A 25,175-nucleotide genomic window follows, 5' to 3' on the forward strand; every position below is an offset into this window, starting at 1 on the left:
AGTGAGTGTTACACACTCCATACCACTTCCCACAGTCCTGGCTGTTGAGCAGGGCTGTGGGCTGGCCCTGGCTTGAGGCTCTCCCCTGACTCTGCTGTTTCACGGGTTGAGCCCAGCATCTTCCTGCAAGAGGAGCAGCTGTTAACTCCGGGGCCGGCGAGCTGTGGCCAAGCTTGTTCCCTCCTGTTCTGCCTCCACCAGAGCATCTTCTGCCCCTTGTTTTGCCCCCTCTCTGCCCCAGTTTCACAGCAGTTTTTGATTAAAGGACTCCTTGTGTTCTGTGTTCTGTCCTGTCTCTGAGGGGTAGGGGTTGGGGGAGTGGGGCGAGGCCTGGGGAGCTGATGTGGGGAGCTGCCCCACATCAGAACCTGTTCAAGAACAGTACCTCTGGCATCCTGTGTTGGAGACTCTGGGTCAGCCTCTGCTACCATCCTGGCCATCAGGCCAGTGGAGCGCCCCCAGTCTGGGTTCTGTGTGGGCTCTGTCTGGCCATGTTGCCACATCCTCCCTTTCCCCTGAAGGCCCTCTTCTAGTTCTCTAAACACCCTCCTCTGGGATTTGGCGGTTCCCATTCATTGCTGCCATTCTGCCTCCCCGTCAGAAGGAACTCATGACCACTTCACAGAGCTCCGATCCATCCCCCTTCTCTCACTGTTCTCACTGTCCTGCTTACCTTGGCCACTCTGCTTTCCTGTCAGAGCACCCTCGATCCCTCCCTCCCCTGGCTTGCCATTGGTGACCTTGCCTGCACATGTACTTCAGCAGGTGGTAACAGGCACACGTTTGCTCATCTTCCCCCTTCCCGGGCCCTGCCCTCTCAGTGGAGTCCCTACCCCGCCCCCTTCCCCAGTGCCACCTTGCATGCAGGAACCTGCCACTGTCCTCCTCTCCTCTTTAGCTCTCACCCCTGAGGCTCAGGCACCAATACTTTCACTTCTCCTTCCTTGGGTTCAGCAAAGGGCTTGAGGATAGAGCCTGGACCCAGTGAGCTGGGGAGCAGGAGGGACGGTACAGGGAACACGGGAGGAAAGTTCAGGGTAGTCGCTGAGACGGAGGTCAGGAGAGGCGTCGTGCCAACCTGGGGCAGAGTGCACCCTGGCAGCTAGAGGTGGATGGTCCAGTCCTTGGAGCTTTCACATCCTCCCTGCCCTAGCCATCTTGCCAGCCTGTCCTCCTCCAGCCCGGTCGTCTCTCTACCCTTGAGTGGAAATGGGCCTATCAGGCTCTGTGGCAAGTGAGGTTGGTAGGTCTGTGTTCTTACAAGGTCTCCATCAAATACTGTTCCACCAGTCTCATGACACAGATTTTCCTGCAAAATTATACTTCCCGTAGTGTCCCAGCTCAGTCTCCCAGACTGCTTGTTAGGGCACCCACGATTGAGTCTGAAATTCACATTCAGTTTCCCCCTCACTGGTGTTTTCGGAGCACTTCCTTCTCTCAGCCAGGACCCCAGGGCTGTGCCAGCCTGAGACTCAGAGGGAAACATTTGGTTTGAGTGAAGTGAGGGTAAGTTCTGCCTGACTCCCTAAAGGCCAGCATTTTATTACACAATAAGTGGTATGATGGTAGGTAGCACATTCAAAGTTGGTGCCTGGGCATCTGTGTGGGTGAATAAGTCATTATCTGCCTCTTGAAACAGAAAGATGTGATTTGAGGAGTAATGGAAGAGACCGGTCCAGGTGCTGTAAGGCATTGAGCTGTAGCAAGGGTTGAATCTCCTTTATTCAAGGGGTGTTGTCACATTCCCAAAACATAGGAGGGGGGTGATGCAGGAGTCACCACACCTCAGGACAGGTTATTGGAACTCGTGAAATGTTGGATTCGCTGGAGGAGCCTCTGGATCCTACCTTGCCATTCTGTGTTATAAGCCAAATGCTGAGGGTGTGGATGAGTGAAAATGGGAAGGGTGGCTCTGGAGAGTATCAGGGACATGGCTGCCCATCTTAGAAACAGGAGAACCCCCCCCCCAAACCTGGGTTACTTGTGGGGAGTTAGGGGTGACTGCACCTGAGCAATGGGGAGCACTTGGATCCGCCCTTCCCCCATAGTCTCATCTTGACTTCCTTCCGGGGCTCATGGCATGAGGTCAGGTGGACAGAGCAAGAGCGTTGGGACAGTCATAGACCTCAGGGTCAGAAAGAACATGCTTGGGACTTCCTCCTTCCACTCAGACCCCTCCCTGGAGCAGGTGGGCTTCATCACTTAGTTTACAGCTGACCCAGTGGTTATCGCCAGGTGGTGTAGCACATCTCGCTGTTGTCCGAGTGAGTAAGTTTGGCAGAGACCTTCCAGCTGAGGTCTCTGCCCATCGAGACATGTGGGTAAGCTGTGCGCAGGGAGAAGTCCAGCACCAGCATCAGCACCACCCTTGGGCAGAGAGGGGCCCGAGCCTGTGGTCACCAGGGTGAGGAAGTGGAGAAGCTCATGGAAGGGGAGGTGGGAGGGCGTGAACACGACCCCTCGTTCACTTTTTACCAGGCTCCCTTCCCTCCTCTGAGCACACAGTTCAGACCAACTACCTTACTATAATGTTGCTGGAAACATACATCACAGGCCCTGGCTCAGCCCCAAGCCTTCCACTTCCAGTGGGAAATCTGTGGCAGGGCCTGAGGCATAGGCTAAAGAAATACATCTGGGCCCCAGGGGGTAGGAAAAAGGCTGAAGCCTGGCCTCATTCAGTGCATCCCTGTGGCCTTTCCCCTTCATGCCGCTTCTCCAGCCTGGGAGACAGCGGCAGCTGCCCTGGAGAGCCCTAGGCCCCATCCGGCCTGGTTCTGCTGCCTGTCCAACTCCTGGGAAGATGCTTCCTCCCCATCATACCCATCCCCAGGTGTACCAGCTCCAGCCCCAGGTCTACCTCTCTCTCTGGACTCTTGAGGGAGACTGGCACAAACAAAGAAGATAGAGTAGGTGAGCCCTGAAGAAGGAGCTGCATGTGGTGGGCACAGTAATCATGCCCAAAGATGAACAAGTCCTAATCCCTGCAGTTGGCTTATATGTTCCTTTGCATGATAACAGTGGGTTATGCTTGCAGATGCAAGAAAGGCTGTTACTCAGCTGACTTAAGGTGGGGCAACTTGCTCCTGCATTGGCCAGGTCTGACCAGGAACTTTGGGGCTGCCAAGTTTTCCACCTTGACTGTCCCTGGGTAATAGTCCCTGGACTGTCCCAGTATTTGAATGACCGTGGTGTGCTTGGTGCCCCTGTGTTTGTGCAGTGTTTAAGGCCTGATAAGTACTGCTCAGATGCAGATGGGTACAGGCCTGTAGTTTTGAACCTCACTTTTGTTCCAAGCCAATCACTTCTTCCTCCCTAGTCCTCTTGAGGTATCTGCCAGCCTGACATTTACAATGATGACTCACTTTTAAAAAATGATTTACTATTGCTATTTCATGAAATAACCCTTCCAAACATAAAAGATTAATTACATTGAATTAAATATGCATTAAACAGACTATAATATCCACAAAATCCCATGGACGGAGGAGGCTGGCAGGCTGCAGTCCATGGGGTCGCTAAGAGTAGGACACAACTGAGTGGCTTCACTTTCACTTTTCACTTTCATGCATTGGAGAAGGAAATGCAACCCAATCCAGGACTCTTGCCTGGAGAATCCCAGGGACAGGGGAGCCTGGTGGGCTGCAGTCTATGGGATCGCACAGCGTCAGACACGACTGAAGTGACGTAGCAGCAGCAGCAGCAGCGTAAGTGTACACATTGTGGAGAGTGTCAGCCCCAGTATGACAAATAATTATGAACCAATCATCCCATGTATCTATACTCAGGTGACATAAATGTACATTGCACATCCAGAAGTTACCTATATGTTCTTTTCTCTGAGGAACCCCAATGAATAAATCAACATACTGCCTGATTCCATTTACTTCATATTCTTGAGAAGGCCAATCTACAGAGCCAGAAAACAGATTGGGGGTTGCCAGCATCTTGGGGTTGAGATTAGGGGTTAAACTACCAAAGAGCATGAAACAATTTTGTAGGTTATGAAAATATTTTTTATGTTGATTGTAGTGGTGGTTCCATAATAGAATGTTTGTAGGCACTTAGATTTTGTATGTAAATTAATTTCAGTTCAGTTCAGTTCAGTCGCTCAGTCATGTCCGACTCTTTGAGACCCCATGAACCACAGCACGCCAGGCCTCCCTGTCCATCACCAACTCCCGGACTTCACTCAAACTCATGTCCATCAAGTCGGTGATGCCATCCAGCCATCTCATTCTCTGTCGTCCCCGTCTCCTCCCACCCCCAATCCCTCCCAGCATCAGAGTGTTTTCCAGTAAGTCAACTCGTCCCATGAGGTGGCCAAAGTATTGGAGTTTCAGCTTTAGCATCAGTCCCTCCAGTGAACACCCAAGATTGATCTCCTCTAGAATGGACTAGTTGGATCTCCTTGCAGACCAAGGGACTCTCAAGAGTCTTCTCCAGCACCACAGTTCAAAAGCATCAATTCTTCGGCGATCAGCTTTCTTCACAGTCCAACTCTCACATCCATACATGACCACGGGAAAAACCATAGCCTTGACTAGACGGACCTTGGTTGGCAGAGTAATGTCTCTGCTTTTTAATATGCTATCAAGGCTGGTCATAACTTTCCTTCCAAGGAGTAAGCATCTTTTAATTTCCTGGCTGCAATCAGCATCTGCAGTGATTTTGGAGCCCCCAAAAATAAAGTCTGACACTGTTTCCACTGTTTCCCCATCTATTTCCCGTGAAGTGATGAGACCAGATGCCATGATCTTCGTTTTCTGAATGTTGAGCTTCAAGCCAAACTTTTTACTCTCTTTCACTTTCATCAAGAGGCCTTTGAGTTCCTCTTCACTTTCTGCCATAAGGATGGTGTCATCTGCATATGTGAGTTTATTGATATTTCTCCTGGCAATCTTGATTCCAGCTTGTGCTTCTTCCAGCCCAGCGTTCCTCATGATGTACTCTGCATATAAGTTAAATAAGCAGGGTGACAATATACAACCTAAACCCATATTATTTAATAAATGTATTTGGAGAAGGCAATGGCACCCCACTCCAGTACTCTTGCCTGGAAAATCCCACAGATGGAGGAGCCTGATAGGCTGCAGTCCATGGGGTTGCGAAGAGTCAGACATGATTGAGCGACTTCACTTTCACTTTTCACTTTCATGCACTGGAGAAGGAAATGGCAACCCGTATCCTTGGATTGGAAGAATCAGTATTGTAAAATGTCCATGGTACCCTAGACAATCTACAGATTCAATGCAATCCCTATCAAATTACCAATGGCATTTTTCACACAACTGAAACAATTTTCAAATTCGTATGGAAACACAAACAACCCTGAATTGTGGAAACAATCTTGAGAAAGAAGAATGTAGTTGTAGGAATTATGCTCCCTGACCTCAGACTGCTACAAAGATACAGTAATCAAAACATCATGGTACCAGCACAAAAAGAGACACATAGATCAATGCTACAGGGTAGAAAATCCAGAAATAAACCCATGCACTTAAGGTCAATTACTCTATGACAAAGGAGTCAAGAATGTACAATGGAGAAAAGACAGTCTCTTCAGTAAGTGGTGCTGGGAAAACTGGACAGCTACATGTAAAAGAATAAAACTAGAACATTCTCTAACACCATATAGAAAAATAAATTCAAAATTGATTAACGACCTAAATGTATGGCAGGATATTATAAAAGCAATAGAGGAAAACATAGGCAGGACAGTCTTTGATATAAACCACAGCAATATTTTTTGGATCTATCCCCTAGAGTAATGGAAACAATAGCAAAAATTAACAAATGTGACTGAATTAAACTTAAAAGTTTTTGCACATGTACATAGAAAACCCTAAAGATAGTATAAAAAATTACTAGAGATAATCAGTGAATTTAGCAAAGTTGCAGGATACAAAATCAATACACAGAAATCACTTGCATTGCTATATACTAACATATACTAACAATGAAAAACCAGAAAGATTAATTAAGGAATCAATCCTATTCACCATTGCAACAAAAAGAATTAAATATCTAGGAATAAACTTACCCAAGGAGATGAAAGAACTGTACACAGAAAATTATAAGACACAAATGAAATAAATCAAAGATGACATAAACAGATGGAGAGATATTCCATGTTCCTGGGTAGGAAGAATCAATACTGTGAAAATGACTATACTACCAAATGCAATCTACAGATTTAATGCAATCCCTATCAAATTACCAATGGCATTTTTCACAGAACTAGAACAAAAATTTTCACAATTCATATGGAAACACAAAAGACCCTGAATAGCCAAAGCAGTCTTAAGAAAGAAGAATGGAGCTGGAGGAATCAAGCTTCCAGTCATCAAGACAGTATAGTACTGGCACAAAAATAGAAATGTAGACCAATGTAACAAGATAGAGAGCCCAGAAATAAACCCATGCACCTATGGGCACCTCATTTTTGACAAAGGAGGCACGAATATACAATTGGGCAAAAACAGCCTCTTCAATAAATGGTGCTGGGAAAACTGGACAGCTACATGTAAAAGAATGAAATTAGAACACTTCCTAACACCACACACAAAGATAAACTCAAAATGGATTAAAGACCTAAATGCAAGATCAGAAACTATAAAACTCTTAGAGGAAAACATAGGCAGAACACTCAATGACATATATCAAAGCAAGATCCTCTATGGCCAACCTCCTAGAATAACAGAAATAAAAACAAAAGTAAAGAAGCAGGACCTGATTAAACTTAAAAGCTTTTGCAGAGCAAAGGAAACTAAACAAGGTGAAGAGACAACCCTCAGAATGGGAAAAAGTAATAGCAAATGAAACAACTGACAAAGGATTAATTTCCAAAATATACAAGCAGCTCATACAAGTCAATACCAGAAAAACAAACAATCCAATCAAAAAGTGGGGAAAAGACTTAAACAGACATTTCTCCAAAGGAGACATACAGATGGCTAACAAACACATGAAAAGATGCTCAACATCACTCTTTATTAGAGAAATGCAAATCAAAACTACAATGAGATACCACCTCACACTGGTCAGAATGGCCATCATCAAAAATCTACAAACAATAAATGCTGGAAAGGGTGTGGAGAAAAGGGAACACTCTTGCACTGTTGGTTGGAATGTAAATTGATATAGCCACTATGGAAGACAGTATGGAGATTCTTTAAAAAACTAGGAATAAAACCACCATATGACACAGCAATCCCACTCCTAGGCATATACCCTGAGGACATCAAAATTGAAAGAGACACATGTATCCCATTGTTCATTGCAGCACTATTTACAAAGGCCAGAACATGAAAGCAACCTAGATGTCCATCGACAGATGAATGGATAAAGAAGTTGTGGTATATAAACACAATGGAATATTACTCAGCCATAAAAAGGAATGCATCTGAGTCAGTCCTAATGAGGTGGATGAACCTAGAACCTATTATACAGAGTGAAGTGAGTCAGAAAGAGAAAGATAAATACCATATTCTAACACATATATAGGAAATCTAGAAAAATGGTACTGAAAAATTTATTTACAGGACAACAATGGAGAAGCAGACATAGAGAATAGACTTATGGACATGGGGAGAGGGGAAGAGAGGGTGAGATGTATGGAAAGAGTAACATGGAAATTTACATCACCATATGTAAAATAGATAACCAATGGGAATTTTCTCTATGGCTTGGGAAACTCAAACAGGGGTTCGGTATCAACCTAGATGGGTAGGATGGGGAGGGAGTTTCAAAAGGGAGGGAATATATGTATACCTATGGCTGATTCATGTTGAGGTTTGACAGAAAACAGCAAAACTCTGTAAAGAAATTATTCTTCAATAAAAAATAAATAAATTTTTAAAAAGTTTTTGCACAGCAAAGGATACCATAAAGAAAACAAAAAGACAACCTATGGACTGGGAGAAAATATTTGTAAATAATGGATTGACACAGGGATTAATTTCCAAAACATGCAAACAGCTCATACAGCTCAATATCAAAAAACAACAACAACAAGCAACCCAATCAAAAAGTGGGCAGAAAACCTAAATAGACATTTCTCCAAAGAAGACATACTAATGGCCAACAGACACATGAGAAGATGCTCTACATTACTAATAATTAGAGAAATGCAAATCAAGACTATAATGAAGTTTTACCTCACACCTGTCAGAATGGCCATCATGAAAAAGTCTATAGATAATAACTGATGGAGAGGGTGTGTAGAAAAGGGAACACTTGTGTTGGTGGGAATGTAAATTGGTGCGACCACTATGGAATACAGTATGGAGGTTCCTTAAGCTAAAAATAGAGTTACCATATGACCTAACAATTCCTCTCTGGGGCATATATCCAGAGAAAACTCTAATTTGAAAAGATACATGTACCCCTATGTTCATAGCAGCACTATTTGCAATAGCCAATACATGGAAGTTACCTAAGTGTCCATCAACAGAGGAATGAATAAAGAAGATGTGATATAAATAAGCATATACATATATACACACATATGTATGTATGTGTATATATACTTACATACACACATGGAATAGAGTGGATAAAGATGATGTGGTGTATATATGCATAAACAGTGGAATATTAGCCATAAAATCGAATGAAAGAATGCCATTTGCATCAACATGGATGGACCTAGAGATTATCATACTAGGAAAAGTAAGTCAGGCAAAGAAGGACAAATATAATCTGATATTACTCATGTGTGGAATCTATTTTTAAAATGATACAAATGAACTTATTTATAAAACAGAAGCAGATATCAAAAACAAACTGATGGCTGCCAAAGGGAAAAGGGAGGAGGGATAAATTAGGAATTTGGAATGAACAGATACACACTAATATATGTAAAATAAACAACAAGGTCCTACTGTATAGCACCGGGAGCTATATTTAATATATTGTGTTAATAGTAACCTATAATGGGAAAGAATTGGAAACGAATATATATATATATACACATACATATATATATGAATCACTTTGCTGTACACCTGAAACTAACACAGCATTGTAAATCATCTCTACTTCAATTTTAAAAAGTACATTACAGATGGATATTGTTGCTTATGTTACTTATGTTATTGTTACAAATGGAAGTTGGTAAAGAATATGCCTGCAATGCAGGAGACCCGGTCCAATCCTTGGGTCCAGAAGACCCCATGGAGAAGGAAATGGCAACCCACTCTAGTATGTTTGCCTGGGAAATCTGATGGACAGAGGAGCCTGGCAGACCACAGTCCATGGGGTCACAAGAGTTGGACATGACTGAACAACTAAACCACCACCACCACCATTGTTACTTAATGTTTATTTTTAAACATGAGAATCATAATTTTCTCTTATAATCTGTTAACAGGTAAAGCTATATCACCTTATTCTCTGAAACTAATTAAATCAAGTTTGTATTCCTGGGATGAATCTAGTCATGGTACGTTTTGTATTTTCTTTTTATATCCTGCAAGATTCAGTTTGCTAATATTCTGTTTCTGATTCTTGCTTCTAGGCCATGAGCCTGTGGTTGACCTGTGGTTTTTCTTTCTCAAACTGTCAACAGGATTTAGTTTTCAAGGTTATTCCATCCTCAGAAATGAATTGAGGAGTGCCCTGCCTTTTCTATTTTTTCTAAGATTTTGTGTCAAACTGAAAATATGCCTAGAATGCTTAACAAAATTCTGTGGTGAAACCTAGAGTGCTTTTTTTGAAAAGCATTTTGACTACTAGTATACTTCTTTGCAGTTATTATGAAACAATTCCAGTTGGCTATTCCTTCCTGAGTCTTTTTTGGAAAGTTTATGTTTTTGTAGAAATGGGTGACCTTTTTCTAAGTTTTCAAATTGATTATATTAAAACGGTCTATTCTGTTCTGTTCTGTTGCTCAGTCGTTTCCGACTCTATGCGACCCCGTGGACTGTAGCCTACCAGGCTTCTCTGTCCATGGGATTCTCCAGGCAAGAATACTGGAGTGGGTTACCGTTTCCTTCTCCAGGGGATCTTCCCGACCCAGGGATCGAACCCGGGTCTCCCGCATTGGAGGCAGAAGCTTTAACCTCTGAGCCACCCCTGTTTTTCCCTTATTTTTTAAATATAGTTTTCTTTTGAACTTTTTTATTTTGTATTGGGATATAGCCGATGAACAATGTTGTGATGGTTTCAGGTGAACAGCAAAGGCACTAAGCCATACATATACATGTATCCATTCTCCCCCAAACGTTCCTCTCATTCAGGCTGCCACATAACATTGAGCAGAGTTCCATGTGTTATACAATAGGTCCTTGTTGGTTATCCATTTTAAATATAGCAGTATGTACATTACAAACTCCCTAACTATCCCTTCCCCTTGGCAACCATAAGTTCATTTTATGTCTGTGAGTCTCTTTCCATTTTGTAAGTTCATTTGTATCGTTTCTTTTTGCATTCCACATATAAGGGATGTCATACAATATTTTTCCTTCCCTGACTTAAAAGTCTGTCTTACAGATATTTACACAAGAAAATTGCAAGCAATATCCATTCATCCTTCAGTTAAACTTACCCATTGTAGTTTTTGACATATTTCCTTTCTCTCTGCGTATGTGTATTTTTAATTGTTGTGCTGAATCATTTGAGTTATTTGAAGATATTATAGTACATTGTCCCTAAATATCATGACGTTTCTCTTGGGGAAAAATTGATTGCTACATCTTTTTTTTTTCTTTTTTAATTATTTTTAAACTGAAGGATAATCGCTTTACAGAATTTTGTTTTTTTCTGTCACACATCAACATGAATCAGCCATAGGTATACATATGTCCCCTCCCTCTTGAACCTCCCTCCCATCTCCCTCCCCATCCCACCCCACTAGGTTGATACAGAGCCCCTGTTTGAGTTCCCTGAGACATACAGCAAATTCCCATTGGCCATCTATTTTAATATGGTAATGCAAGCTTCCATATTACTCTCTCCATGCATCTCACCCTCTCCTCCCCTCTCCCCATGTCCATAAGTCTGTTCTCTATGTCTGTTTCTCCACTGCTGCCCTGGAAATAAATTCATTGGTATCAGCTTTCTAGATTCCATATACATGCATTAGTGTATATGATATTTATTGTTTTCTTTCTGACTTACTTCTCTCTGAATAATAGGCTCTACGTTCATCCACCTCATTAGAACTGATTCAAATACATTCCTTTTTATGGCTGAGTAATATCCCATTGTGTATATGTACCATGGCTTCTTTACCCATTCGTCTGTCGATGGACACCTAGGTTGCTTCCATGTCCTAGCTACCGTAAACAGTGCTGCAATGAACATTGGGGTACATGTGTCTTTTTCAATTTTGGTTTCCTCAGGGTATATGCCTAAGAGTGGGATTGCTGGGTCATATGGTAGTTTTATTCCCAGTTTTTTAAGGAATCTCCATACCTTCTTCCATAGTGGCTGTGTCAATTTACATTCCCACCAACACTGCAAGAGGCTTCCCTTTTCTCCACACCCTCTCCAGCATTTATTGTTTGTAGACTTTTTGATGATGGCCATTCTGACTGATGCAAAGTGATATATCATTGTAGTTTTGATTTGCATTTCTCTAATAAAGAGTGATGTTGAGCATCTTTTCATGTGTTTGTTAGCCATCTGTATGTCTCCTTTGGAGAAATGTCTGTTTAGGTCTTTTCCCCACTTTTTGATTGGGTTTTTGTTTATCTCCTATTGAGTTGTATGAGCAGCTTTTATATTTTGGAAATTAATCCTTTGTCAGTTGTTTCATTTGCTATTATTTTCTCCCATTCTGAGGGTTGTCTTTTCACCTTGCTTAGAGTTTCCTTTGCTGTGCAAAAGCTTTAAGTTTAATCAGGTCCCACTTGTTTACTTTTGTTTTTATTTCCATTCCTCTAGGAGGTGGGTCATAGGGGATCTTGCTTTGATTTATGTCATCGGGTGTTCTGCCTATGTTTTCCTCTAAGAGTTTTATAGTTTTTGATCTTACATTTAGGTCTTTAATCCATTTTGAGTTTATCTTTGTGTATGGTGTTAGGAAGTGTTCTAATTTCATTCTTTTACATATTGATTGCTACAATATCTTAAGCAGTTTTCAAACTTAGCAAATTTAACTTTGAGGCAATACAATTATCTACTGTAGGCATTCATTCAAATTTCATGTGTCCCAAAATTGTTCTTTGTACCTATTTTTTAAATTCTGCTTCCAATCAAAGAACATGCATTGCATTCAGTTTTTGTATCTCTTTCAGTTCAGTTCAGTTAGTGTCCTTTAAACTAGAACAATTTCCCAGACATTTTTTGGTCATGTGTGACATGACCTTTCACTGTTTAGTATGATGCTGATGGTGGGCTTGTCATATAAGGCCTTTATTATGTTGAAGTTATTCCTTCTATACCCAACTTGTTCCGTGTTTTTATCCTGAAATGATGTATTTTGTCAAATACTTTTTCTGCATATATTGAAATGATCATATGAATTTAATTTTTCATTTTTAATGTGGCATATCCCATTTATTGATTTGAACATGTTGAACCACCCTTGCCTCTCAAGGATAGTTCTCACTTGATCATGGTATATACTTCTTTTCATGTGCTGTTGAGTTTGGCCTGCTATTTTGTTGAGAATTTCAGTGACATCAGTGACATTAGTCTACAGTTTTCTTACAGTGTCTTTCTATGACCTTGGTATCAGATAACACTGGCCTTGTGAAATGAGTTTGGAAGTATTCCATCCTTTTTAGTTTTTTGGAAGAGTTTGAGAAGAACTGGCATTAATTCTTCCTTAAATGATTGTTAGAATTCACAATTGGAACCATCTGGTCTTGGGCTTTGCTGAGAGTTTTTTTGTCTTCACTGATTTAATCTCCTTACTCACAATTGGTCTGTTCATATTTTCTATTTCTACATGATTCAGTCTTGGTAAATTGCATATTTCTAGGAATTTATCCATTCCTAGATTTCCAATTTGATGGTGTATGGCTGTTCATATTTGTCTCTCACAATCCTTTGTATTTCTGTGGTGTCATTATAATGTCACTTATTTCTGATTTTGTCTGAACTTTTTTTTCTGAGTTAATCTAGTAAAAATGTTTGTCAAGTTTGCTTACCATTTCAAAAAGCCAGCTCTTATTTTCATTGATCTCTTCTATTCATTCTCTCGGAGAAGGCAATGGCAAGCCACTCCAGTACTCTTGCCTGGAAAATCCCATGGATGGAGGAGCCTGGTAGGCTGCAGTCCATGGGGTCACTCAGTCAGACATGATTGAGCGACCTCACTTTCACACACTGGAGAAGGAAATGGCAACCCACTCCAGTGTTCTTGCCTGGAGAATCCCAGGGACGGGGGAGCCTGGTGGGCTGCTGTCTATGCGGTCGCACAGAGTCGGACACGACTGAAGCGTAGCAGCAGCAGCAGCAGCAGCATTCATTCTCTGGTCTCCATTTCTATTTTTTTTTTCTTCTCTGATCTTTGTTATTTCCTTCTAACTTTGCACCTAGATATTTTTTTTCTTTTTTCTCTTATTCCACAAGGTTTTTTATTTGATATCTTTCTTGTTTCTTTTTTTTAAAAAAGCCAATTTCATTTCCCATTTATTTATTTTTGGCCAAGCTGGCTCTCCGTTGATGTGCAGGCTTTTCTCTAGTTGCGGCAAGTGGGGCTACTCTCTAGTTGTGGTGTGCAGGCCCCCAGTTGCAGCGGCTTCTCTTGTTGTGGAGCACAGGCTCTAGGTGCACAGACTCAGTAGTTGCAGCTCCCGGGCTCTGGAGCACAGGCTCATAGTTGTAGTACACAGACTTAGTTGCTCTGCGGCTTGTGAGATCCTCCCAGATCAGGGAGTGAACCTGTGTATCCTGCATTGGCAAGCAGATTCTTTTCCACTGAGCCACCAGGGAAGCCCTCTTTCTTGTTTCTTAATGTATTCATTTATCACTATAAACTTCTTTCTTAGAACTGCTTTTGTAGTACATTGTGGTTCCGTTTTCATTAGTTTTGTGATGTTTTTAAACATACTATTTTACTTCTTCTTTGACCCATTAGTTGTTCAGGAGTGTGCTATTTAATATCCAGATATTTGTGAATTTTCCAGCTTTGTTCCTGTTATTAATTTCTAGTTTCACACCATTGTAGTCACTAAAATTACTTGGTGTGGTTTCAATCTTCTTAAATTTGCTTAGAGATGTTTCATGAGATATCATATGACCCATCCTGGAAGATGTTCCATTTTCACTTGAGAAGAATGTGTTCTGCTGCTGTGAGATGGAATGTTGTATAAGTCTTAAGTCCACTCGGTCTACAGTATGGTTCAAGTCCATTTCCTTTTTCTTTTTGTTTATTTTGTGTGGATAATCTATCCATTGTGAAAGTGGAGTAATGAAGTCCCCAACTATTGTCGTGCTGTTGCCTGTTTAGCTCTTCAGATCTGTTAGGATTTGCTCAATATACTCAGGTGTTCCAATGGTGTGTGGATATATGTTAATATTCACAATTCTTGTATCATCTCGATGAACTGACACCCTTTATCATTATATAATGACTTTCTTTGTCTCAAAGTACTATTTTTGGCTTAAAGACTATTTTGTCTGATATCGATATGGCTACTCCTGCTCTCTTTTGTTTCCCACTTTCATGGAATACTTTTCACCATCCCTTCACTTTGAGCAGAGGTATGACCTTAAAATTGAAGTGAGTCTCTTGCAGGCATCTATCCACTCTATCCCTTTTGCTGGATAACTAAGTTCAGTCACTCAGTCGTGTATGATTTTTTGACACCCCATGAACTGCAGCGCGCCAGGCTTCCCGGTCCATCACCAACTCCTGATGCTTGTTCAAACTCATGTCCATCAAGTCAGTGATGCCATCCAATCATCTCATCCTCTGTCGTCCCCTTCTCCTCCTACCTTCAATCTTTCCCAGCATCAGGATCTTTTCCAATGAGTCAGTTCTTTGCATCAGGTGACAGATTTCCCAACCTGGGGATCTGGCAAAGGGACTGAGAAACCCCAGGGAATTTGACTATGCAGGCCAGTGGTATTTGATTACAGAACTTCCACAGGACTGGGGAAGCAGAGTCTTGGAGGTCACAAGCAATACCTTGTGTGCACCAGGGCCCAGGAGAAAGGAGCAGTGACCCCAGAAGGGACTGAGGCAGACTTGCCTGGGAATTTCCAAGAGATTCCGGCAGAGACATGGGTTGGTGGCGGCCTGCTGTAGGGTTGGGGGCACTGAGTGCGGCAGTGCATGCATCGAACCTTCTGAAGGAGGTCGCCATTATCTTCATTACCTCCACCATAGTTTGGACTCAGGCCAAACAACACGGAGGGAACACAGTCCCACCAATCTCCAGGAAACTGGATTAAAGATTTACTGAGCATGGTCCCACCCATCAGAATAAGACCCGGTTTCACCTGCAGTCAGTTTCTCCCATCAGGAAGCTTCCATAAGCCTCTTATCCTTATCTATCAGAGGGCAGACAGAATGAAAATCACAACCATAGAACACTAATCAAACTGATCGCATGGACCACAGCCTTGTCTAACTCAGTGAAACAATGAGTCATGCCATGTAGGGCCACCCAAGAAGGATGGGTCAAGGTGGAGAGTTCTGACAAAGTGTGGTCCACTGGAGAAGGGAATGGCAAACCACTTCAGTATTCTTGCCTTGAGAACCCCATGAACAATATGAAAAGGCAAAAAGATAGGACACTGAAAGATGAACTCCCCAGGTTGGTAGGTGCCCAATATGCTACTGGAGAAGAGTAGAGAAGAATGAAGAGACAGAGCCAAAGTGAAAACAATGTCCAGTTATGGATGTGACAGCTGATGGAGGTAAAGTATGATGCTGTAAGAACAATATTGCATAGGAGGAACCTGGAATGTTAGGTCCATGAATCAAGGTAAATTGGAAGTGGTCAAACAGGAGATGGCAAAAGTGAGCAATGACATTTTAGAAATCACTGAATTAAAATGGACTAGAATGGGCGAATTTCATTCAGATGACCATTAGATCTACTACTGTGGGCAGGAATCCCTTAGAAGAAATGAAGTAGCCTTAATAGTCAACAAAAGAGTCCAAAATGCAATACTTGGGTGCAGTCTCAAAAATGACAGAATGATCTCTGTTCATTTCCAAGGCAAACCATTCAATATCAGTAAGGAGTTCACGATCTGAGCCAAGTCATCTCCTGGTCTTGTTTTTGCTGACTGTATAGAGCGTCTTCATCTTCGGCTAAAAGAATATAATCAATCTGATTTCGCTGTTGACAATCTGGGGATGTCCATGTGTAGAGTCATCTCTTGTGTTGTTGGAAGAGGGTGTTTGCTATGACCAGTGCCTTCCCTTGGCAAAACTCTGTCTGCCCTGCTTCATTTTTGTATCCCAAGACCAAATTTGTCTGTTACTCAAGTATCTCTTGAATTCCTACTTTTGCATTCTAGTCCCCTGTGATGAAAAGGACATCTTTTTTGGGTGCTGGTTTTATAAGGTCTTCACTGAACCAGTCAACTTCAGCTTCTTGAGAATTACTGACTGGGCATAGACTTGGATTACCGTGAAATGGAACATGGTTTTCAGACTCAATCGTGGGTGCCCTAACAAGCAGTCTGGGAGACTGAGCTGGGACACTACGGGAAGTATAATTTTGCAGGAAAATCTGTGTCATGAGACTGGTGGAACAGTATTTGATGGAGACCTTGTAAGAACACAGACCTACCAACCTCACTTGCCACAGAGCCTGACAGGCCCATTTCCACTCAAGGGTAGAGAGACGACCGGGCTGGAGGAGGACAGGCTGGCAAGATGGCTAGGGCAGGGAGGATGTGAAAGCTCCAAGGACTGGACCATCCACCTCTAGCTGCCAGGGTGCACTCTGCCCCAGGTTGGCACGACGCCTCTCCTGACCTCCGTCTCAGCGACTACCCTGAACTTTCCTCCCATGTTCCCTGTACCGTCCCTCCTGCTCCCCAGCTCACTGGGTCCAGGCTCTATCCTCAAGCCCTTTGCTGAACCCAAGGAAGGAGAAGTGAAAGTATTGGTGCCTGAGCCTCAGGGGTGAGAGCTAAAGAGGAGAGGAGGACAGTGGCAGGTTCCTGCATGCAAGGTGGCACTGGGGAAGGGGGCGGGGTAGGGACTCCACTGAGAGGGCAGGGCCCGGGAAGGGGGAAGATGAGCAAACGTGTGCCTGTTACCACCTGCTGAAGTACATGTGCAGGCAAGGTCACCAATGGCAAGCCAGGGGAGGGAGGGATCGAGGGTGCTCTGACAGGAAAGCAGAGTGGCCAAGGTAAGCAGGACAGTGAGAACAGTGAGAGAAGGGGGATGGATCGGAGCTCTGTGAAGTGGTCATGAGTTCCTTCTGACGGGGAGGCAGAATGGCAGCAATGAATGGGAACCGCCAAATCCCAGAGGAGGGTGTTTAGAGAACTAGAAGAGGGCCTTCAGGGGAAAGGGAGGATGTGGCAACATGGCCAGACAGAGCCCACACAGAACCCAGACTGGGGGCGCTCCACTGGCCTGATGGCCAGGATGGTAGCAGAGGCTGACCCAGAGTCTCCAACACAGGATGCCAGAGGTACTGTTCTTGAACAGGTTCTGATGTGGGGCAGCTCCCCACATCAGCTCCCCAGGCCTCGCCCCACTCCCCCAACCCCTACCCCTCAGAGACAGGACAGAACACAGAACACAAGGAGTCCTTTAATCAAAAACTGCTGTGAAACTGGGGCAGAGAGGGGGCAAAACAAGGGGCAGAAGATGCTCTGGTGGAGGCAGAACAGGAGGGAACAAGCTTGGCCACAGCTCGCCGGCCCCGGAGTTAACAGCTGCTCCTCTTGCAGGAAGATGCTGGGCTCAACCCGTGAAACAGCAGAGTCAGGGGAGAGCCTCAAGCCAGGGCCAGCCCACAGCCCTGCTCAACAGCCAGGACTGTGGGAAGTGGTATGGAGTGTGTAACACTCACTTCAAAGGATCTGGAACTCGTCAGCCAGGTGCTGCATGGAGCCTGCAACAGGGAGAGGCATAAACAGGCGCAGCAGACAGAGGGATATAGAAGCCTGTCCCCCTGTCCCCGTGGGGAACCTCCTGGCCCTGAAACCTGAAACCCACTCCCCTCCCAGCCCCGATGCAAAGAGCTCTGGGCCTGATCACTCCCCACCACCTGAATTAAATGTGGAGCCATTTCCTAAAAGGAAACAAAATGTGCCAGCAGCTCTCAAGCTTGGGGCCACGCCCAAACCATGCAAACAAACAATCCAACAAGAACCTCAGAGGCCACACCAGCAGCAGTCAAAGGGAAGGATCAACAAGGCGTCTCTAAGTCCTATCAGAAGGAGCTCTCTAGGACTCGTCTGGCTGGCAGAGTGTGCTCGGAGCCCACACAGTACTTTGCTACTTGTCCATACGCCCAGCTGAACATGCACAGCAGGCTTCAGGGACAGGCTTGCTAGGTTCTCCGCCCCACAGGAATGCTGATCCCTGCGAGGCCCCCAGCACCGGCAGCCCACCCCGCTTATGCACTAAGAACCTGCAGCTCTCTGTCCCTGGTTCCTCATACCAAGTTTCTCCTTAAGCTCGTCTCTCTCTCTCTCTCGGTAGCACCAGACACTAGGCCAGCACACACAGGAGGAAGAGAAATGGTTAGTATACACCCGCCGCCCCTCCCCTCCTCCTCTCGTCTCCCCCAGGCCCTCCATCCCAAAGCCAGGTGCCCAGACTGGCAAGGGAAAGACTCTCCTCAGTGGAAAGGAGGTGGGCTCCCTGCGTGAGCTGTGGGATGGGGACGGGGGAGGGGGCCCACACACGTCAGTTGAACTTGGACCCAGATCCCACCATGGGGTTTGGGCGTGCATTTCCAGGAGCCAGAGGAAGCATGACCCGAAGACAGCCCTGGGTTCCCGGTGGCTGCTGCCGCCTTTCGAGTCTCAGGGAATGGTCAGTTGGTTCCTGGTCACCCAAGAGGGAAAGGGCACACAATCCAGCTTCCCAGGCTCCCAGTGAGGTGCAAAGGGCCAAGCAAGGTCTAACGCGAGGTGAAGCAGCACCCCGCTCTGCTGGCAACAGGCCTCCCCTGCTCTACCCAGCAGCCCAAACCTTCTCTCTGGGCCTGCCTCCCCTGTTCCCCAGGGGCAGCATTTTCACCACTGTGGTTTGAAAATCCCATGGTTCTGGGTTCAAGCTTCCCAGAGCTGTAGCCACAGCCAGCACCTGGCAGAGCAATGTGGGCGAACAGCACTTCACAGAAAAGGCTATTAACCTGCAGGTCTACACCCGGATTAGCTGTTGGGGAAATGCCACCGATCACCTCTGCCAAACAAACCCCACACAGAGGATGATGGGGCCAGGGCCAGGCCTGAATTGACACCCTGTTTCCCATGGGAGAAGCTGCCTGGGAGCAAGGCTGAGCCCCTAGGAGAGAGAGAGAGACAGAGGTTTCTGCCCTCACCTCTGGTCCCCTGCCCCCATATCAAAACCCAGGACACTCACCTGAGGGTTCAGGCCCTCTGGGCATGCCTTCTCCCTGGTTCAGGGCCATGGGCTCTGAGTTTCCTGGATCCTGCGGGCCTCTGATGTTGAGGTCGCCACTGCTGGGTTATCCATGATGCACCCATGGACAAGATGGCCATGGCCTGCGAGTGGGCAGCTAAAACAATGATTTCTCACCAATCTGGACTAAGGATGTGTGTGTGTGCGTGTGTGTGCAGCTAAAACAAAGATTTCTCACCAATCTGGACTAAGGATGTGTGTGTGTGTGACTAAGGATGTGTGTGTGTGTGCGTGGCTAAGGATGTGTGTGTGTGTGTGTGACTAAGGATGTGTGTGTGTGTGTGTGTGTACGTACACATGTGATTCGGGACGAGGCTGAGGCACGGGCTTCTGTGTGTGTGTGTGTGTGTGTGTGTGTACGTACACATGTGATTCGGGACCAGGCTGAGGCACGGGCTTGGGAAGAGAATTGAAAGGCTGATCTCTTTAGCACTTTCTCAATCAGTCAGCCCCAGGCCAGCAGGCAGAGCTGAGGTGGGGACAACAGTGAGGCACTGAGAAAGCCCAGGTCCCCTGCAAAGAAGGTTTGGGGAACAGCTAGGAAGTAGGATTCAGGAAAGTGCTGCATCTAAATATCAAAGCTGTGTGAAGTTTTTAACCGGTCCCCTTGACCCAATTCGGCTACCAGCCCTCCCTTCCACTCCAGCCCTGGCCTCGTGGAGGAGGCTGGAAACAGGCCGAGGGTGGAGAACCAAACCCAGCACACCCGAAGAGCTACCTTAACGTCTGTCCCTAGTAAAAGGACCCCAATCTGGCATCCTAATGACCCACTGACGGAGGGGCACCCAATGGCGACCCCTGAGGGATGGAGAGAGGGAGCACGGGTGAAGAAGTGTGTCCTGGGGAGGGTGGGAGGGGGAATAGTGGGGAGAGAGGAGGGGCCTTGCCTACTCACTTGGCCTTCTGGGACTGGGTCTGTATTTGGGTCGTTGTCTTCTCCCGCCATCGGCAGCGCGGGCACCACCTGCCCCACCTGCGTGACCACGGATTTCTTCCCAGTGCCTGCGTGCTGGGACTCTTTGGTTCCCCAAGGGACCACGGTATACCTCTTGGACCTCCCAAGCAGCGGGATGCCAGAGACTCAGGGGAAGGTGGCCGGTTCCAGGGGAGTGGCCGAGATTCCCTGCCCCCAGGAAGGGAAGGTTTCCCCAGGGCAGGTTTGGAGGCTCCCTCCAGGGATTTCTTTCTTCTCCTGGGCCCCCTTCCTCCTGGGAGTGGAGGGCAGCAGGCTGCCTGTAGCGGCCACTGCAGAAGTTGCTGCTACTGCTACTCCCGGGTAGCTGGGCCCGCTGCCCGCCTGCCCCCAGAGCATGCTCTGCATTTTCTTAGGGGAAGAGATGTCCGGCTCTCCATCGACCTGCTTGCCCTGCCTTTCCACAACTGAAGTGAATCCTCGCAGAGCCGAGGATAGGAGAGTACCTGGCACGTTAAGGAGATTCTCCCTGCCTGGGACATTCGAGCGTCTGGGTGTGTCCCCGGGATCCTCGGGGCTGTTGAGCTTGGCATGGCCTCCTTCTTTGGGATACATGCTCACCCTCATCAGCTCTATCTCACTGAACTCATCAAAGGACTCGGGGTCAGACAGCAGCCTGGCTGAGCCTTCCGCGGGGGGCCACTGGCGATCCACAGCCACGTTCAACCTACTCTTAGTGCCTCTCTTAGGGTTCCCCCAGGCCCGGCCCGCCTTGGGCCCGCTGACCTGGAGAGGGCAGACCGCAGCCGGCGCCACTTCCCCACTACTCTGGGCGGCCGCGCCTCCACCGCCAGGACCCGCCTCGAGGTCGGCCCACAAGGCGGACACTTCACCGACCGCGTAGCTCTCTGGGGACGGGGATCTGCCGACGCCCAGCACGTCCAGGTTGCTCAGCTGCCGCAGGATGGCCGCCACCGACTCGTCAGCCAGCTGCAGGGCGTCCCCCTTGTCGTCAGCCGGGGAGCCAGGCTGGCCTTCGCGGCCCCACGGCACCAGCCCTCCCGCTTCCAGCACCTCCCGCTCTGACTCGAAGCCCTCAGGGTCTGGGAAGCCACCCCCGCCCTCCCCCTCGCCGCTTCGCGGTGCCCCTGGCTTGGGGCCCTGTCTGGGTCCCCGTGGGGCTGCGGAACCAACTTGATGGACGTTGGTCCGCTCCCCGCCTGGTGGGCCAAAACCTGCTCCCCAAACAGACACCTCATCCTCCCGGGAGCTCGTGTCGCGATTTGGGTGGCCCCCGGAACTCGGGTGGCGACGATGTTTCACCCAGGTCGCGGTGGCGGTGGTGGTGGTGGCCAGGGCCGGTTAGGCGGGCAGCGTCTGGACCTCGCCGTCGAGCACCACAGGCACTGCACGCAGGAGGTCGCCGCAAATGACGCGAGGCTTTCAGCAGGCCTGGAACGGCTGCGCCACTGCCTCCTCATTGGCCCGGTTCCCGCCAACCAGCACGCGCCTTGTTGGCCCGCCCCTTCGAGGCGTAACCAATGGGGTCGAGGGCCTCCTCTGGTCCGCTGCCAAGCCCAGGGGCCATCTGGGCAGTTGGCGAGCTGGCGAGTGAAGGTGATGGTGCGAGCACCTCTGTCAAGCCTCTCGTCCGTCCCACCTCCTCCTGTCCTGCCCAGCCCCCTCCCCCGTTTCCCATTAGAGTCACAGCTCTGAGCCCTGACTGTGTACAAAGTGGGTGGAGCTGGAGGCAGGAGGGTACTGAGGGCGCTGGTCTCCTGGGAGGTGAGGATGAGACGTGAGGCTGGAGGCGCTGGGCGCCTAGCACGTGCTGAAAGCATTTGCCAGCCTCACTTCCACCGCGAGCCTTGCGACCCAATGGGAGAACGGGCAGAAGAATCCCACAGGCAGTGATCAGTGAGAGGCGTACTTTCTCCCTAAATGGCCAGAGAGCAAAGAGTGTCCTGCTGCTGCTGCAAAGTCGCTTCAGTCGTGTCCGACTCCGTGCGACCCCACAGACGGCAGCCCACCAGGCTCCCCCGTCCCTGGGATTCTCCGGGCAAGAACGCTGGAGTGGGTTGCCATTTCCTTCTCCAATGCAGGAAAGTGAGAAGTGAAAGTGAAGTCGCTCAGTCGTGTCCGACTCTTAGCGACCCCATGGACTGCAGTCCACCAGGCTCCTCTGTCCATGGGATTTTCCGGGCAAGAGTACTGGAGTGGGGTGCCATTGCCTTCTCCGAAAGAGTGTCCTATTTACTGCTTAAACGGTCTGATTCAACTGCTCCGTTAGATAGGTGATCAGATCGTCCCAGGCCTGTGTTCTCAGCAAACATTATTTGCGGGTGGATCTGGGGATAGGCTGGGCTTGGCCCCATTCCTTCAGCTCCTCCTCCACTCCGAAGCAATTGAAAGAAGAGGGAATTCCAGTGGCCAGTACACACTGCAAAAGATGCTCACCACTGATGCTCCTGGAGGTGCAAACTAAAACCACAAATCGGTTTTCGCACTCTAGGTTTGTGATCTTCAAAGAGGTTAACCATTCAGAGGTGGGAGAGGTTAGGAGCCAGCCACTACTGTGGTGTTGAAAAGAGCCATTTGGGTGGGTAATTTGGCAGAATCCAGGAAAAACAAGGGTATACAGCATGGACTCTGTTCCTGGCACTCTTTTAAAAGTGCTTCTACTCTTCTACAGTGCTTCTACTTTAAGCACTGTAGCTAAAAAGGAATGCATCTTTGCACCAATCCTAGGACTTAAGTACCCACTACTACTGGCCTCTTACAGGAAACAGGCACAAGAGGTTTCGCTACTGGCCCAAGGTCATTTGGCTCGTCTGGATCAATGGCAGGATAGAAACCAGGCAGTCTGGTTCCAGAGTCCTTGCTTTGAGCCAAAGACCTTAAAAGTGAAAGTTAAAATGAAATGCTATTTCCTCTATGTTCAGGCAAGTCTGCTGCCTGGTGCATTTTCTAGAGACATGGCTGTTACCTGCAGTGCACAAGAACACATGCACAAAGATGCTTGTGATGGGAAAAACTGGGAAGACTCCAAACTCCCATCAGTATGGAGATGGATGAATGCAACCTGGCGTCACATCCAGTGGGTTAAAACCTGGCAGTCCAAAGGAACACATCAGGCCCCATGCACAGGTTTCAAAAGCATCCTCCTGACTCCATGCATGCAGAATTATGGAGTTGGATTCACACTGGTAACTTGAAACACACACACAGTCAATTGTATCTAAGACTTGAGGATTCATATAAGTGTATGTACAAGTATGTTTTCAATGTCCAGAAGGAAGCACAACCAAGGCCTACCAGTGCCGGTAGCAGTGGGTGTGGATTACCAGGTGTCTCTCAGATTTTCTTGAAATTGGAGATTCCCAGCTTCCCTCATGTCTGGGAACTGGTCTTTCCCTTGGTAAAGCCAAGGAGTGTTAGCATTTAGGCCCTGGAGTGTTAGATTTTTTCCCTTGTCTGCCACCCAACCCCTACACCAACAACCAGCCCTCCATTTCCCCCTACCCTCCTCCCTCTCTTTCCCATTCATACTCCTCCGTCTTCAGTCACCTCTCCCTCCTGCATCCCTCTCTGGCTGACCTCCTGGAGAAGCCTGGGGTGCCTGAACCCCTCTTGCCTGTTTAACTCAAAGGCCCAATTTCTCTGGGTCTGCACCTGAGAAGCTGGCCATGCTGGAGAAGGTTACAGAACAGGGGAGATTGGGAGCACTGTAAATCTTCAATCCTCCTCCTCGAGCATGTCCCCCCTCCTCCATGGTTCCTGCCTGTGTGTGGATACCGCCCTCTCCCACTTCTCCCAGGGACTTTGACCTTTGTCAAAGATAAGGTGATCAAAGGTGCGTGGGTTTATTTCGGCTTTCTATCTTGTTCCATTGGTCTATTTTTCTGCTTTTGTGCCAGTACCATATTGTCCTGATGACTGTAGCTTTGTAGTATATTCTGATATCTGGAAAGCTGATTCCTCCAGCTCCATTTTTCTTTCTCAAAATTGCCCTGGCTGTTCGGGGTCTTTTGCGTTTCCATATAAGTTGTTAAATGTTTTCTTTTAGTTTGGTGAAAAATATTGTTGGTGGTTTGATAGGGATTGCTTTGAATCTGTAGATTGCCTTGGGTAGTATAGTCATTTTCACAATCTTGATTCTTCCCATCCAGTAACATGTTATATCTCTCCATCTGTTTGTGTTGGTTTTGATTTCTTTCATCTGTATCCTATAGTTCTCTGCATGCAAGTCTTTTGTCTCTGTAGGTAGGTTTATTCCTAGGTATTTTATTCATTTTGTTGCGGTGATGAGTGGAATTGTATCCTTAGTTTCTCTGTCTGATTTTTCATTGTTAGAGTATAGGAATGCAAAGGAATTCTGTGTATTAATTTTATATCCTGCGACTTTACTTTCTGATCTGGATTCCTTTTATTTATTTTTCTTCTCTGATTGTCATGGCTAGGGCTTCCAAAACTATGTTGAATAATAGTGGTGAGAGTGGCCACCCTTGTCTTGGTCCTGATCTTAGAGAAAATGCTTTCAGGTTTTCACCATTGAGAATAATGATTGATGTGTGTTTGTCATTTACGGGCTTCGTTATGTTGAGTGAGATTGGTTCCTTCTATGCCTTCTTCCTGGAGAGTTGTTTTTTTGTTTTTTAATCATAACTGGTTGTTTAATTTTGTCAAAAGCTTTCTCTGCATCTATTAAGATGATGGTTATTATCTTTTTATCTCATG

General features: G+C 46.5%; 1 pseudogene; it reads right to left on the reverse strand.

Moving 5' to 3' along the window:
* Positions 1-17,943: 17,943 nt before the first annotated feature.
* The window catches only part of LOC148773332 (uncharacterized protein CXorf49 homolog), a 61,405-nt pseudogene continuing 54,173 nt past the window's right edge, over positions 17,944-25,175 (reverse strand).

Source organism: Moschus berezovskii, chromosome X, assembly GCF_049115385.1.
Source record: "Moschus berezovskii isolate FMDL1 chromosome X, NW_MosBer_1.0, whole genome shotgun sequence".
NCBI lineage: Eukaryota > Metazoa > Chordata > Mammalia > Artiodactyla > Moschidae > Moschus > Moschus berezovskii.